Source organism: Bidens hawaiensis, unplaced genomic scaffold, assembly GCF_021521415.1.
Source record: "Bidens hawaiensis isolate Kalapana, Puna unplaced genomic scaffold, B.hawaiensis_p1.1 tig00048064_1, whole genome shotgun sequence".
NCBI lineage: Eukaryota > Viridiplantae > Streptophyta > Magnoliopsida > Asterales > Asteraceae > Bidens > Bidens hawaiensis.
The window spans coordinates 42,873-60,430 of record NW_027498585.1 but is presented as its reverse complement, the minus strand read 5'-3'; positions in this window follow the sequence as shown (position 1 = coordinate 60,430).

Here is a 17,558-nt window from a genome sequence, read left to right as displayed (position 1 = left end):
CAAACATTATATCAGGCCTAGAAGCAGTTAAGTACATTAAAGAACCTATAATAGCCCGATACTGAGTTGGGTCCACATCTGCATCACCGTCTGACTCAGCACCCAATTTGTGATTGACGCAGATTGGAGTGTCGAATGGAGTGCTGTCCTCCATCTTGAATCGTTTGAGCACATCATGGACATACTTGGTCTGGTGAATGAACATCCCATCCTTCTTTTGATCAACCTGCAATCCTAAAAAGAAAGTTAGTTCACCCATAGCACTCATTTCAAACCTTTTCTTCATGACGTCCTCGAACTCCTGACACATGGAGACTTTAGATGCAGCAAAGATAATGTCATCCACGTAGACTTGCACCAGCAGGAAGTCGCTTCCTTCTCTCTTAACGAACAACGTGCTATCAATTTTCCCTCTTTCAAAACCATTTTCAAGCAAGTAATCTGATAAAGTTGAATACCAGGCATGAGGTGCCTGATGTAGTCCATACAATGCCTTGCTTAACTTGTACACGTGATCAGGAAAGTCTAGGTCAGGAAAACCCGGAGGTTGCTCAACATACACTACCTCATCAACTTTCCCATTCAGAAACGCACTCTTCACATCCAACTGAAATACCTTCATCTTCTTATAAGCAGCGAACGCCAAAAACAATCTAATGGCTTCCAACCTTGCGACAGGAGCGAACACTTCATTATAATCAATCCCCTCCTGTTGATTAAATCCTTTCACAACTAGCCTCGCCTTGTTTCTTATGATAATCCCTTTCTCATCTCTCTTGCACTTAAACACCCATTTTGTGCCAATCGCATGCACATGCTTTGGTTTTTCAACCAAATCCCAAACTTCCATTTTCTTGAACTGAGCCAACTCTTCTTGCATGGCTTCGACCCACGAGCTGTCCTTTAAAGCCATTTGATAATTTTTCGGTTCAATCTGGCTGATAAAGCAGGTGTACAAGCATTCACTGATTATTCCTGTCTCCTTAATGCTTGTGTAAACACAGGTGTGCTCATCCAAGCTGTGTCTTGTTTGTACACCGGAGGACACATCACCAATCACATTCTCCAAAGGGTGATCTTTATGAATTCTCGTGGTCGGAACAGAACCGACATGCAAATTGTCTTCCAAGTTAGAAGAGAGCTCGTCAATGGTTGTTTCATGCTGAGAGTGAAAAGGATTGATAAATTCTTCTTCAGTTGAGGCTGCAGGGGTATCGATAGTATTTGATGAGGAAGGTTGACATTTATCAATCAGCTGTCTTTGCAATAGATTTTCTTCCTCATCAAGGATCATCTTCGTAGCAACTCTTTCTTCTTCTTCAGAGATATCTAAATCCGGTATGTTAAAAAACTTAAAAAGTTTAACATAGTCGAAAAACTCCGCAGGTCCGTTGCTTGGTTTTGGCGGTTGGTAACTTGTGATATCTGTGTTACACACCACCTCAATCTTGCTTGTCGATGTATTGAAGACACGTCTGTTGGGAGTCCCAACAACATAACCGACTAAGATTCCTTCATCGGCTACTTCACCAAATTTAGAATTTGTCTTCAAAATCGAACAAGGGGACCCGAATGGTTCTAGACCACTCAAGTTGGGCTTTCTTCCATGCATAAGCTCATAACATGTCTTACCCAGTCTTTTAACAGTTAAGACTCTATTCAAAACATAACAGGCTGTAGCAACAGCTTCAGCCCAAAACACCACAGGAAGCTTTGAATCAGCCAGCATAGTTCTGGCTCCTTCAATTAACGTTCAGTTCTTCCTTTCAGCCACTCCATTCTGTTGCGGTGTATAAGGAGCGCTGTATTGGTGTTCAATCCCTCTCTGAAGACAGAAGATCTCCATCTCAAAATTCTTGAACTCTGTTCCATTGTCACTTCTGATGAACTTAACTCTTTTATCCATAACGTTCTCAACTTTGGTAATCAAATTCTTCACCATCTGAGCCGTTTCATCTTTTGATTTCAGGAAATATACCCACGAGTATCGTGAGTAGTCATCAGTGATCACCAAGCAGTATGAAGTACCTCCTAGACTTTTTGCATACACGGGACCGAAGAGATCCATGTGAAGCAATTCTAGAGTACTGGCAATTGAATTTACTTTCTTGGTGAGATGGGATTTCTTGTGCTGCTTTCCCTTCTTGCATGCTATACATTTATCTTCAAAATTGAAATTTTTCAAGGGAACGCCCAGCACAAGCCCATTCTTGACAATGTGGTTCATCTTCCGAAGATGAATGTGTCCCATTCTCCTATGCCACAATTCGGACTCTGTTTCACTCGCTTTTGTCAAAAGGCATGACTCTGCCGTGGCCATTTCAGTTGATCTCATATCCATAATGTACGTATTCCTATCACGGGGAGCCTTCATCAAAATCCACTCCTCTGGTATCTGAAAACCCGGTTTCAGCACGATCGCCTCGTTCTTTGTAAAATGAACGGTGTACTCCTTATCACAAATCTGCGACACACTCAGCAGATTGTGCTTCAATTCTTCTACAAAGTTGACATTCTCCAACGTCATCTTTCCGTTCGACACCGTTCCCTTTCCAGTGATATTGCCTCCACTTTCTCCGGCAAAACTTACTCTCCCTCCTTGAACAGGTTTCAAATCGTGTAACAAATATTTGTTACCCGTCATGTGCCGGGAACAACCGCTATCCACAACCCAAAGATTATTGGCAGCCCTGTTTAACTGTTCCTGCACAACAAAGCAAAAGATTAGAATTTAGGGACCCAAGACCAATTGGTCTTGGATCTATACATCCCAAACTTTGGCTTTCCAAAGTTAGTATCTCGGTAACTCCTGTAAGTCCCATTAGGATATCTCATTGAAGATTGATTGTATGGCCTTCCAAACCTTTGAGAATTGAAAGAATTATAGCTTGTGGTTTGTTTATTAGAAGTGTAAAACTGAGATTTGTTTCTATGAAAACCTGAACTATTCACATTTTTGAATTTTAAGTGGTTTACATTTTTAGGAGCATGATAATTACTATTAGGTCTATTCTCAGCTTTAGTAGGCCTTACACCTCTGAATCGCTGCTTCAGAGGGCAATTTGCAACAAGATGTCCTAATTGATTACCTCTAAAGCAACATCTATGCTCAACCTTTTTATCAACCGGTGTTTTAGATGTCGAGGCTATATTACCGCCCGTTCGTCTCACATATGGTGGTACGGGTTTAGTGGAGTACTCTTTTTATTCATTTTATCTTTTTCTCCACTCTTGGGTAACACAACCTCCTCTTTTGCCTTACCATACTCGGATGACTTATCCGAATCTGACGAGACTGGACTTTGATCAGAAATTTCAACACTTGAAACATGCGAACTTGTTTCGCCTCTACTAACATTTGGTTCTTTAACAGTTACCTTAATTGGCACTGTCTGAGCAACCTCAAAATCAACAGATTTCTGAACACTGGGGTTAAAAGTGTAATTATTATTGTACGGTGGTGGAACCTCATGATAACCGATTCCTCCTCTCTTAGTAGAGGAACCTTGATCACTAACAAGGTGATCAAGAATAGCAGAAGAATTTCTGAACTGCTCCAGTTTTCGATTCAGTTCCACCACTTTCACCTGGTGGTCAGCAATCTGTTTTTCTCTCTCAGCAATTAGTTTGGTCTTTTCTTCCAAAACCTCATAACTTAAATCAATCACTTCAATTTTTCAGCAAGTTTAGTTTTTAAACTTTTAACATCTTTTTCACAAGCTTTTATTTTAATTTTATAATTATTTTCTCTTGATTTAATATAGTGATGATCTTCTTTTAAGGTTTTAAATTCAGCATCCAACCTAACATACTGATCGGTAATAGTTGCTAATTGCTCAGACAAGTTCTCACATTTTGAACAAGTAGTTTTAGAGCAGCCTTCTCATTTTCTGCCATAAGAGCCTTTTCTTCTCGGAGAGCTTGTCATTAACGTCTGCCATAAGAGCCTTTTCTTCTCCGGCAGCCTTCTCATTTTCTTCTGTTTCGACCTTTGCCAAATTTGCCTGCTCAAAAGTTTCTTTAGAAAACAGGTTCCAGTTGTATTCACCATCTGCTCTAGACATCATGGCACTGTAATCTTTTCTACCCTCACTTTGCTGTGGAGACCTACCCTGACTTCGTTCCACACGCTCATTCCTGCATTCTTTTGCAAAGTGACCATTTTGTTGACAATTGTAGCATCTCACCTTTGTCTTGTCAAACCCTGGTCTTCCTCCGACAAACTTTCTACCGGTCTTATTCATAAACCTCTTCACCCTCCTTACAATCATGGCCATCTGCCATTGTAGATCCATTTCTTCCATATCGTCAGCATCAATCTGATCGTAATCTTCATCCAACATAGCTGGATCAACAATCTTCCCTTGAATATAGTTCTCATAGGAAGCAATGAAAGAAGAATAGAGGCCAAACTGCTCTTCAGCAGACTTGACACTCATAGGCATCTTGGAGTAGTTGTTGCTGGGAGCACTTGAAGAGCAACTACTCTTGCTTGCCTGGGGTTGAGAACCACTAGATCCAGCTGCTACATAGCAAACATCCCCATTTGTGTTAACTGACACATGCCCCTCATGTGATGAGTTGGGGCCCGACTCTCCCTTCGAGTAGTAAGCAGCCGATTCAGTCTTTGATCCTGAGCTAGTGTTGACTTTAGCTCCATACATACTTGGATCTTGAACCTGATCCATAGATGTCTCATTTCTTACCATGTTAAGCTCAAAGGTCCTGAGCTTGTTGACTGTCGTTTCGAGATCATAAGTGGGAAAGTCCTTGTCTTCCCTCATCAGCACAGTGTACATCTCCCATTTTGGTGGGAGAGCATCCAGAAGCTTCTCAACTATCTCTTCTTCTCTGTAAGAAATGGAATAGTTGCTCAGTTCAGTCATCAGATGATAATATTGAGTGATGATATCAACTAATGATTCATTCTTCAAATACTTGAAGACTGAGAACTGGGTCTTGAGCAGTTTAATTTTTGAAGCCCGGATTCCTACATTTCCTTCAAATCTGCTCTCAAGGGCTTCCCAAAGCTCCCTTGCTGAAGTGTACTTCCTAAAAGTATGAAGGATCTCCTGTGGAAGAGCCATGGTAATAGCAGCATGAGCCTTGCTCTCAGCCTCATACATCTTCTTCTCTTCTTCTTCCATTTTACTATACTTCTTGATTTGGTCACGACCTTCATACTCCATAATTGGTGGAATATAGCCATCCTGGATGCATACCCACATCTTCGCATCCTGGTATTTGACGTACTGTATGAACCGATCCTTCCATGCAACGAAATCGGTTCCCTTCAGCAATCTTGGGGCCTTGGTAGCCGACCCTGCTTCAACTTCCATCTTCACTAACTCAGAGATGTTGATCGACGACATCTTTTCCGAAAAGTAAGAAACCTGAAAAGTTAATTTTTTTTTTAAGTACTGTAGGCGAAGTTACGGATAACTTCGCTTGAAGTAGGCGAAGTTGTAGAGAACTTCGCTGAAGAACTTCGCTGATAACTCTGCTGATTAACTTCGCTGATTCTTAACTTCGCTTAAGGTAAGCGAACTTAGGAATGAGGCGAAGTTGTAGATAACTTCGCTGATACAGGCGAACTTGAGAAGGTAGGCGAAGTTGTGGATAACTTCGCTTAACCTTATATCTTCGCCGAAACCCTACGAACAGTGACGGCAACTTCGCCTGATGAACACGGACGTTTTTGAAGATCTGGAATCTGGATTTAACAAGGTTTTTGATGGTGCAAAGGCTTGAATACTGTGGTAGTAGGTAAGATTGACTTAGAAACACGAAAACACGTCCTGCGAATAGTCGAAACGGGACGAAATCTATACCCGCGAGAATATCCCGAACCTCACAATCGAGCAAAAGCTCTGATACCAATTGTAGGTTCCCTGGACGGATCGCACGAGATATCGCGGTCTACTCAGGTGAGGAATCCCTGCGTAGATCGTTACGAGTATAGAACACAAACACACGAATACACGAAACACGTTATATATTATAACCGAACTCACGTGATGTAAATATCACTGTTACAAAACACACGTTCAACTACACGAACAAACTCGATTCACTGAACAACTCGCTAACTGATTGAACTATTCTTTTAAACCAAGCCGTAAGCTTGTATTTATATACACGACAACTTCGCCTGATATGTTCAGGCGAAGTTGTCCATAACTTCGCTTGTTCAACAAGTTCGCCTAGGCGAACTTGTTGACAACTTCGCTTTAAACAAAAACATAAATAACAATACAGACTCGATTACAGACACTAGACTATGAACTACTGACATCCATGCACCAACAATGATCACACAAGAGGGTGAAGTTTCAAATGGTCACATCACATTTGAGAAAGTAAATTATTGTGATAAAGTGGATCATAACTTATTAAGTGTATCGCAGATTTGTGATAAAAAGTACACAACGATATTTACTGATAAAGAATGTCTTATCTTAAAACCGGGTTATGTTATTCCTGAGGACATGGTTGTCATGCGATCACCACGATCGAACGATATTTATGTCTTAAACATGAGCTCTAAGATATCCACATCGATCGAAACATGTTTTGTCTCGAAAGCAACTGAGAAAGAGTCGATTCTATGGCATCGCAGAATGGGTCACATACATGTTAGAAAGATGAATTATTTGATGGCTAATGATTTAGTGGAAGGTGTCTCGTTGAAGAATTTTAAATTATCCTATCACTGCGTTGCATGCAAATAGGGCAAGCAGAAGAAGAAGACACATCCTTCTAAATTATTGAATTCCATTAATACTCCGCTTGAACGACTTCATATGGATTTATTTGGTCCTGTGAATCGTGCGAGTATTTCTGGGGATTGGTATTGTCTTGTGGTGACTGATGATTATTCAAGATACTCATGGGTGTTATTTATGAGTTCAAAAGATCAAACACCGGTTTTGGTACAAAATCTTTTCACCAAGATCGAATCACTTTACAAACAAAAGGCGAGAAGAATTCGAAGTGATAATGGTACTGAATTCAAAAACACTGTCTTGGATTTCTTTTGTGTTCACAAAGGAATTCATCGAGAATACAGTGCACCTTATGTACCTCAACAAAATGGTGTTGCCGAACGAAAGAATCGAACCTTAATTGAAGCTGCACGTACAATGCTCGCTGATTCTAAGTTTCCCGTCCAATTCTGGAATGAGGCGGTGATTACAGCTTTCTATACTCTTAATCGGGTTCTAACCATTAAAAGACTCAAAAAGACAAGCTATGAGTTGTTGAATAATCGAAAACCTAATTTAAAGTACCTGGAACCTTTTGGGTGTCCGTGTACGATGTTGAAGAAGGATGCGGGTAAATTTGAAGAAAAAGCTATCGAAGGGTATTTCTTGGGATATGCATCAAAGGGTATTCAATTTTACATCTGGATGTGTTGAAGAGTGGTACCATGTGGACTGTCAAAAGTACACAACTCCTCCTCAAGGGAAAGGTCCCAATTGGATGTTTGACTACGATAGTTTATTTAATTCATTTACTCCATCAACTGAACACATAGACGAAGACCTGGTTCGAGCATACTTTGAAGATCATTTGGCAATTCCAAGATTTTCAAGTTCTAATGATGTTGAAGCTCAATCTGATGCTCCAACTGAGGAACCTCAAGTTGCTTCTCTAGTTGCTATCGATAATGTTTCCACTTCTTCTGATGATGATCAAGCTGAAGATCAAGTTATTAACCTTGACAGTGATAATGTTTCATCTCCTGAACTTGGTGAACATTACACTAACTTATTTGATAATGTTGTTGTTCCTGAGAATCCAACTCTTCGGATTCATGGATATCATCCACAGGAAAACATCATTGGAGAACTTGATGTGGGTGTTCGTACACGTCATCAAGTTGCTTCGTCAAGTGATAATAATGTATTGTGTGCATATGCTGATTTATATTCTTCGGGTATTGTAAATCTTTCAAAATTCACTTGCTTTCTATCTCAAGTTGAGCCAACGACGGCTCGTAAGGCACTTGAAGATCCTTCTTGGGTAGAAGCAATGCAAGAGGAATTACAGCAATTTGCACGTTTGGGTGTTTGGGATTTAATAGACAAGCCTACTAGAGTCAAGAAAGCGATTCCGACTAAGTGGGTATTTAAATGTAAGAAAGACGATCGAGGGGTGATTGTCAGAAACAAAGCACGTCTAGTAGTGCAAGGTTTTCATCAACAAGAGGGTATTGATTACACAGAGGTATATGCTCCAGTTGCAATATTAGAGTCGATTCGAATCTTCCTGGCATATGCAGCTTATAAGAATATCAAGGTCTATCAAATGGATCTTAAAAGTGCTTTTCTCAATGGTGAACTACACGAGGAAGTGTTTGTTTTAAAGCCTCCTGGTTTTGAAGATCCTGATTATCCGGACCGAGTTTACCAATTAAACAAGGCCCTATATGGTCTACATCAAGCCCCGAGAGCTTGGTATGGCACGCTTGCCGACCATCTGACTGATAACGGCTTCAAACGAGGGACTGTAGACTGCACTTTATTCCATAAAACGGTTGGTGACGATCTTCTCCTAGTTCAGATTTATGTCGACGACATTATCTTCGGGTCAACAAACGACACATTGTGTAAGGAGTTCGAGAAGTCCATGCAAACAAAGTTCGAGATGAGTTCGATGGGAGAGATGAATTTCTTTTTAGGGTTGCAGGTTCATCAGTCTGCTAACTGAATCTTCATTCATCAGACTAAGTATGTGAACGACGTCTTGAGCCGATTCAAGATAACTGGCGGAAAATCCCTTCTACTCCTCTTCCAGTGGGTCACAATTTATCACCGGATGAATTGGAGGATACCGTTGATCCTACCCTCTATCGTGCTATGATCGGTTCTTTAATGTATCTAACGACTTCTCGCCCTGATATTATGTTTGCTGTTTGTCTTTGTGCTAGGTATCAAGCAAGTCCACGAGTGACTCACCTAGCTGCAGTTAAGAGAATTCTTCAGTATTTGAGGGGAAATCCAGACATAGGGTTGTGGTACCCCAAGGATGATACTTTTGATCTTACTGCTTATTTCGACTCGGACCATGGAGGTTGCAAGATCAACTTCAAATCAACGACTGCAGGATGTCAATTTTTAGGAAACCGGCTTGTTTCCTGGCAGTGTAAGAAGCAGAAAACGGTCTCCACTTCAACCGCCGAAACTGAGTATGTTGCAACCTCGAGTTGCTGTTCCCAGGTTTTGTGGATACAACAACATCTTCGCGACTACGGTTTGAAGTTTCTTACTACTCCTATTCTAATTGATAATTCTGCTGCAATTTCTATCACAAAGAATCCCGTACAACATTCGAAAACAAAACATATGGAAATTCGATATCACTTTATACGGGATTTCTTTGAGAAGAAGTTGATTGACCTTGAGAAAGTACATACTGACTTTCAGAAAGCCGATCTGTTTACCAAAGCTTTTGACAAAACGCGTTTTAAATTTTTGCTTGGTTTAAACGGATTTAAGACCCTTGGTGATGTCCTTAAACAAGGATGACTATCTTTATTTTCTGTTAAATTTTCTTTTAAAATTTATTTTGGTTTTAGGGGGTGAAAATATAGAAAATACAAAAAGATTGTGTTTTTCGTTTGTATAGATAAAACCCAAAAACATTAAAAAAAAATTCTTTCTTTTAAAATATTTTTAAAAACCAAAAACATTTTAAAATTTGAAAAACCAAAAACAATGTATTTTTTCAGTTTTTGTACAGAAAAAAATCCGAAAAATCCAAAAAGAGTGTGAAGTTTAATTTGTTTATAAGAATATTGAAAAAGACAAAAATATTGTGTTTTTAAATTATGTATAGAGAAAAATCAAAAAGATTTTTGCATGCGTTTGCTGAAAATTATGTCAATTATCTACATTTGAAGGGCATGTACGTGTATATGTTTGGTCCTGACATTTACTTGTAAATGATCAGGTTAGCCATTTATCTGATAATGGAAAATAGTTGGGGCATTCGTTATGCGTTTTTAGATTATTTTCTCGCTGAAAATTATGTCAGTTATTTAAGTTTGTAAAGCATGCTTGCATGTCTTGGTCCTATTATTCACTTGTTGAATTGATAGAACAACCATTTATTTATAGACTTAAGTTAACTGGGGCGATTAAATTTATCTTTATTTTTGTTCTTATGCTTCTTAAAATTTTGAGTTTTTGAAGCAAAAAAGGGAAAATGATAGTACATTGATTATCTTGACCCCAAGTCCAACAAGAAGTAAGCTTAAAAGACTGTGTGCTTAATTGCATTGGTAGGTCTTAAAACAACCAAGTAGAGTAAAGTATGTGATATAAACATAAATAAACGCCAAATTGAAAGGGGTGTTAGTCTCTAGAAAAAGTCTTGGTAAGGATGGCAGAAATGTAATAACCTGTCATACAAAAACAAAATAAAGCAAATAACAAGCTTTGAGGTTCTGGACACTGTTAGTCTTTATGCGGCTTAATCATCTGGGTATTCATATGCATGAATATTTCATTCTCTTTTAGAGCAAACCCAAAGTCATTAAACTTGATCACTGTTGTACTTCGTACAAATCCAAATTACTGACTTGATCAAAATCCGCTGTTAGTCATACATGGTTCCTCCCTTGCGTGCGTCTTAATACCATTAAGAAACGGACCCCAGGGGATACTATGTATGTAAGCCAACAGATGGACTCGTGCATATTCACTCATAGTAACAGAAAATCATTGCATTGCTCATAAATTTTTATAAAAACAAATTTTGATCAACAATATAATGGTTTAAGTCAAGTTGGGGTGATAAGCCAAAAATCAAATTAAGCTTGAACCGAGATTAGAGGCTGATAGTTCTGATATTCTGTGCTATAATTTAATCAATTAATCATATCACAAAAACACTTGAAAGTTTGTTATTAGATTTAAGTGGACAACAATACCAATGACCGACTTAACGCCAGTCATAATATCGCTGAAATATAAAACTGTGATGGAAGGGCACTATGGTCAATATGATTTTCTGCTCAAACTCAACAAAAACACAAAAATATGTACTGCTTTTGTTAAAATCATAGAAAAACACAAAAAGATTGTTCAATTTTTAAAAGGTTCGGATATTTCTTTGTACATACATTCTTTAAAATATTTACAAAATACCAAAAATATTCTATCTTTCTTTATTTACATTTTATTTAATTATTTTAAATTATGTTTTAAATTATCAGCCTTTGTGGCTTTAACCCTCAACAAGCCATTCAACTACTCCGAGCTTGTATTTGATCATTTGACATAACAAGTTCACCAGACGGACCAGAAGAAGAAATTTTTAATGTATCCTCGGTTTTGCAGTTGATTATTCAAGATTTGATACCTAATTTAGCTATTGATCAGACCTTGGTGAATGATAAGCTTCCTATGGAACACATGACGGCCGACCCAGTACGTAGAATGGCAATTTATCGAAAGGCAAGGCCAGCGGATAAACGAATGATTGGTCATATCATTAATCCTAATTATGTATGTCCTTCCGAGGATCGCTGGATTCATGATGATTCAGATTCCGAGCGTGAGGAAGGAGAAGGTGGGAACGATGGTGATGATGGGAATGATGGTAATGATGGGGGTAATGAAGGTGGAAATGGTGGCAATGGTGATGCAGCTCTTCGAGAGCAACAAGCCGCAGTTGAGGCTGCATTAGCTGCCACTATTGCAGCTCAACAAGAAAGAAAGAGAAAAGGCAAGGCAGTGGCAACTGGTGAGCCATCAAAGAAGAGACGTGTATCTGTTGGGGCTGGTGTTATCATTGGTGTGCCTTAACCTCTTCAAACCACAACGCAACGCCCGGTAGTGCCAACTACAACTAGCACTCCGGCGATGACTTTGACGACGACGATGGTTTCACATGAGCAGTTGGGTATGATTCCTCAATCAACGTTAACTGAAATACCTTTGCCGACTGCTACAGTGGCTACTGCTCCTCCAACAACATCTATGAGGCCTCCTCCTCCTGGTGATCTCTCATTTATGAGAATTACAAGGCCTCAAGGTCCAATCCAACCAGTTCATCCATCCTTGTATGCTTTGCCACCAAATCGTCAGACAGAAATGCTTTTAAATCTTCTGCATTTGTATGAGAACCAGATGTCTACTGATCGGTTAAATCAAGAACGCCTAATGGAGAATCAGAAGAAACTAATTAGTTATTTTCTTTCTGTCAAAAAGAAACCAAGGCCCTACGTGAGATTGTTGAGTCTCAGGGGGTGAAACTGAAAGAACAAGAGGATCTGATTTTGCAATTGACATGCAAAGATGATGCTTTGAAGAAGATAAAGAATAATGAGGAAGATCCTGATGATGATGAGACTAGTGCTGGTGGTGAGCCTAAACAAACTCAAGACCCTGCTTCAGGTGCGGGTACGAGTTCTGTTGATGATTCGAAAAAACAGATTATTGTTTATCGTGATTATTCGGCTGCTAAACCAATTGAGATGATTGAAGTTGACACGATAATATTTATGGATGGAAAGGGGGTGATTAGAAGTCTGGTGAACAAGGATGAGATAGAGGTGGGTGAATTTGTTGACAGGTCTCTGACACGAAAGCAGATTTCTATACTGCTTGGATTGAATGACGAACAGTTGACTGTGTTAGAAACTGAGCCTGAGGTCGAAATGGTGAATGAGGAAGGTATAGAGGATGATCCGTCCATTCAAATGAATGCAGATTTTATCTATGAAGACGAGGATGTTAAGATGGAAGATGTTACTGCTGAGGTGTACCCTGACTTGTATCAACACACGAACCTTGATCAAGGTGCTCCGGTATTTAATGAGCAGAATTTTAAAGCAGTTGAGGATGATTTGGAGAAGATGACTAAGGGAAAGAAAGTTGTGGATACTCGTTTTGACTCAATTGTGGACCCAACTGATGAGGATATTGCTAAATGGTTCAGATTTAAAGCTGCGGGTAAGATTATCAAGGCGTATAGATTTGTTGATCAAGAACGGAAAGACATAGCAGCTGCATGGGTCAAAGAAAATCAAGTAACTACTTTCAAGACTGTATCCAAGGTTCATGGTGATATCGTTTCATGGCTATACGACTCCGAGCTTAAGGTATGTATAGTTAAATGGGAAAAGGGAGTTCAGTACTACGAGAAGATAATGCAAGTTCTTACACTACCGCGGTGGGATGTTCGTACCCTCGCGAGGTGTCCATTTATCAATCGTGGTGGCATACGGACAGCTGAGTGGTTTCATCAACACTTGCTGTTCGAAGTTAATCATGGGTTCAAGTTCTTCAAGCCTCAGGTCCCGAAACGCAAACGCATTGACGAGATTGATCCAAAGACTGGCTGGAAGAAACTTGTTCTTAAAGTAAAGCCGCCGAAGACGAGGAAACGAGTGCCAGTGAAGATGATGCCCCAACAAATGCATCTCTCATTCAACCGCTGGTACTATGACAATCGTACGGGCGAGGCCGTCATTGTACTTGGTAAAGGACTGAAGACTGAGCTTATAAAGATAATCGACCCGATGTGGTTGGTTAATTTATCTGAAACAGATAATAACGTGCTACACAGGAAACAGATTCTGATCTAGCGCAATGAAGACTACGACCTGGCTATGCAATTCCAACGCGTTGTGCGCATTTGTCATGAAAATGGAATTCATAGTTGCAGAGACTGGCGGTCCTAGCGTTTCAAGTAACTTAAAGACAAAGAGCTCAAGACGAGGGGGTGTCTGTTAGTGCACGGTTTTGCGTCTTGAGTCTTTGTAATTGTCGTTAATGTATTTTTCGTTTGTTTAATGTAATAAACAATTATTATATCATGTAATTTGTTAAAGTATTAGGCTAGTTCGCTAAGGATGTTTAGCGAACTAGACCTTAAGTTAAGTCTCCTCTGATTCGTTAGGGGATGTTAACGAATCAGAGGGTGTTTCGTCTAATTTATGTATGTAACGAAGTGGGATCTGGTTCGCTAGGGGATGTTAGCGAACCAGACCTATCTTCTATGTATAGTGAACACTGTTCATGCTTAATTTAAGTTTTGAGAGTTAATTAACGAATCTCTGTCCAAATCCTCTCTCGATCTTCATCCTTAATATTATACGACTACTGATATACATATATAAATAATAGATAAACATATACAACACTTAATCATACGTAATTATGAGCTAGATCTATAGTTAAAGTATTAATCGATTATTCACAGATCTGAGATCTGTTAGTGTTATTGTTATTAAGATTGATACACAAACGGGATCCAACAAAATCTCAGAGTTTTGAACAAAACGAATAGAAACGAACGTACAATAAACTTAAATCATCATGAATAATATATTACTGATAAACGACATATGAAAATATATTGAAACGACAAAACGGGTCGGTTTAACGAATACAAATACAAAATATAAAATATATGAAACAAAACTTGAGATATATGTATATATATTTATAAACAAAACCAAAAATTTAAAATAGGTCAGGTTTTCAGGTTTGAAAATTAACAAATGTTACACCAAACATTTGTGTATTTAGTCTGAGTGCTTTTATTCTATCTTTTGTTATAACGTATTCAAACTCTTTAAGATAAACAATATATTTGTCTTTGAAAATATCATATTTAAATTTTCGGAGTAAGATAAATTTGTTCGGACTTTAAGATAGACGGTATATTCGTCTTTTCAGCCTTAAGACAAATACCACGTCTGTCTTTTCTGAGTAAAACCGGCTTGTTAAAAAATCAAACATATTCACCGTTCAGCTCAGTCGGTGAATCCATTTAAAGGTTTTTATTTTTGTAAACCTGTTTTGACTCTTCTAAGATAAACACTGATTTGTCCCATAAGAGTATGACCATTTGATAAGGGTTAATGTATTCACCTTTCTTCTTTGATGGTGAAATGGTTTGGAGAATCCTTACTAAGATGCTTAACCTATCATAAATAGGTTTATATAAATTCCTAGATTTTCTGCTTTGATCCAACTGCAGACAATACTAGCCTTGTTTTATTGTTTTAAATCTCGTTTACAAATACTGGTTCAGTTTATAGGTTTAAAAATTAATTTCGTTTAAAATAGTTAAATTCAGCTTTAAATGGACGGTATGATAATGAGACGGTCTTTATAAGTGTGACATGCCTTGAACCTTTGACATGTATCAAAGTTGGGATGAGACGGACCATATCATAGTTAGATAGTCCGTCTAATCTTATGTTTTGACCAATTAAAGTTGAAAAGTATTTTGACATCATTCCGACGTCCATTTATATGTTTTAAGACTTTATAATGCTTAAAACATTCACTATAACTAGTTATCTTTGAGGTTTGAATATATTAGCTTGGATACTCTCTTAACATATAAAAACAAACTTAAACGAGTTAGTGGATCCTATACCTTACTCTTAAGCTTATACACAATCTAGGGGAGACTTATTATAACTTCTAGTACATTTGGAGAGACTTGGTAAGTACACGAGTTGACTAGAACTTTCTCGTTTGGCTTGTTCATGCATAAAAACACTAGGAGACTCACTTATACATGCTTAAGAAGTTTAAGAGTGATTTGTGATGTTGCGTGAGTGTTAAGAATGAACTATAGCCTTTATTTATAGTCCCTGGCTCAATTGATGAGCTATAAATAAATTGTGACATGTTAAGGTTGAGTTTGACATTTTTTTGGTGATTCGGAGGATGAGACAGACCATCACAACATGAGACGGTATGTATAATGGGGCCATCACAAAATTGTAGAATTTGTATAACCAGTCCCGAACAAACTTAATATCCAAGTTAAGTGTTAATATTCGAAGACCTTTAATCTAAGCTATTTGAACACAATTCAACTCAATGAAACCTTAACAAATTGATCTAATGCTTTGAACGGATTAGTTATCACTTTAATTGAAATCATATTTAAATTACAACTTCATTTAGTATATGAAATTTACAATTTAGCCAAAAGAATTCATTTGAAATAATTTTGAGGCTTCATATGAAAGAACAATTATGTATTAACTATAATCGAATGATTATAATCTATTGCTCCTCCTCAACCTTAGCTCATCATTATCACTGATTTTTCTAGTAAGAAAGTACACAAATTATGAAGTAATATGAGGTGAAAAGTGTTGATGAAAAAGAGACTCTCCTCTTCATTTTATACAATTGTAAAACTACTGATGAGCTAGACATCTAACAAAAACGGTTACAAACTACTAACAACTTATTACAAGCAACTGATTATAGAGAATCAGATACTAACAACTGATCTTCATTAAGAAACTGATGTATGAACCATCAATTGTTTGTCTTCAGTTATTTGGATCTTCAAGGTCTTGTAGAGTAGTTGTTATATTTAGTTCTTTCATATCAGCAATTTACCAAGTCAGTTGTTTGGAGCAATAGTTTCCAAAACTTCATAATGGAGAACAACTTATATTTCATCCATCAGTTGTTTGGTACTTGGTCATCAGTTATTTGTAAGGTTCAACAATTACCCCCTGAACTGATTATGCCAAAACCAATTATTCTTTTTGCTCTATTGTCTTTTTTTGAAAGTCTTCTTTAGGCCGAGTCTTTGATAAATTGTAGAAACTCAATACCCAAGGTGTCATCATCTTCCATTAGCAAGGTAGGCTCCCTAGAAACTTTATCCAACATGGGGACATCCTGAAGTTCAATCCTTTGTTGAGTGCCAGAAATAAATTCCAACATCACACAGGAACAATTAGCAAGTTTGCTCCATTAAATGACTTTAGATCTTGACTGACTTTGTTCAGCGGTAGCAACATCAACCAATGTTGGTAAGGAGGTTCAAAAAGAAGTCATTTTTATATCATATACAAAGCCTATCTTGGCTTCCATCAATAATTCCTTTTCAGCTATTGGTCTTTCAGATACAACAAGACTTCTTTCATAATCCTGTCGTTCAAGATCTCTTGCCTTTAGAAGCTCTTGTTGATACACTCTTGCAGCTTCTTCATCAGACGTCCTCTATGTAGCTTCTGCGAAATCTTTTGCAGCTTCTTGTTCTTGATGAGAGATTAGATCATCAACAGTCTTTGGCTTGAATCTCTTGGCATGTGGAGAAGGAGGTTCATCTTCTTCTTCGGGTAGTGAGAACGCGTGATCTGATTGATTACAATTCAATACATTACGATCTAGTCTTTGATATGAATACGTTTAGATTGATTTACGTTAGTGTGTGTAACTGTGTGTGTTGAGAGGAAATTTGAGCAAAGTAACGAGAGGAAATTTGATAATGATAAGAACTGTTAATTAGAATAGATGTTACAGGCTACATATAGACGATGAGCTCATTCGTTAGACATTCCCTAACGAATGAGCCTCATTCGCTATCAATATATTAACTATCATTCGTTATCATAACGAATGATACACATGTTAGCCTCATTTGTTAACTTCCCCTAACGAATGAGGACGAAAGACAAGCAGACACATTCGTTATTAGCTACTCTAACGAATGTGCCTTTACATTAGCGAATGTAACTGTACATGAATTACCAAAATACATTAAACAAATATTGAGAC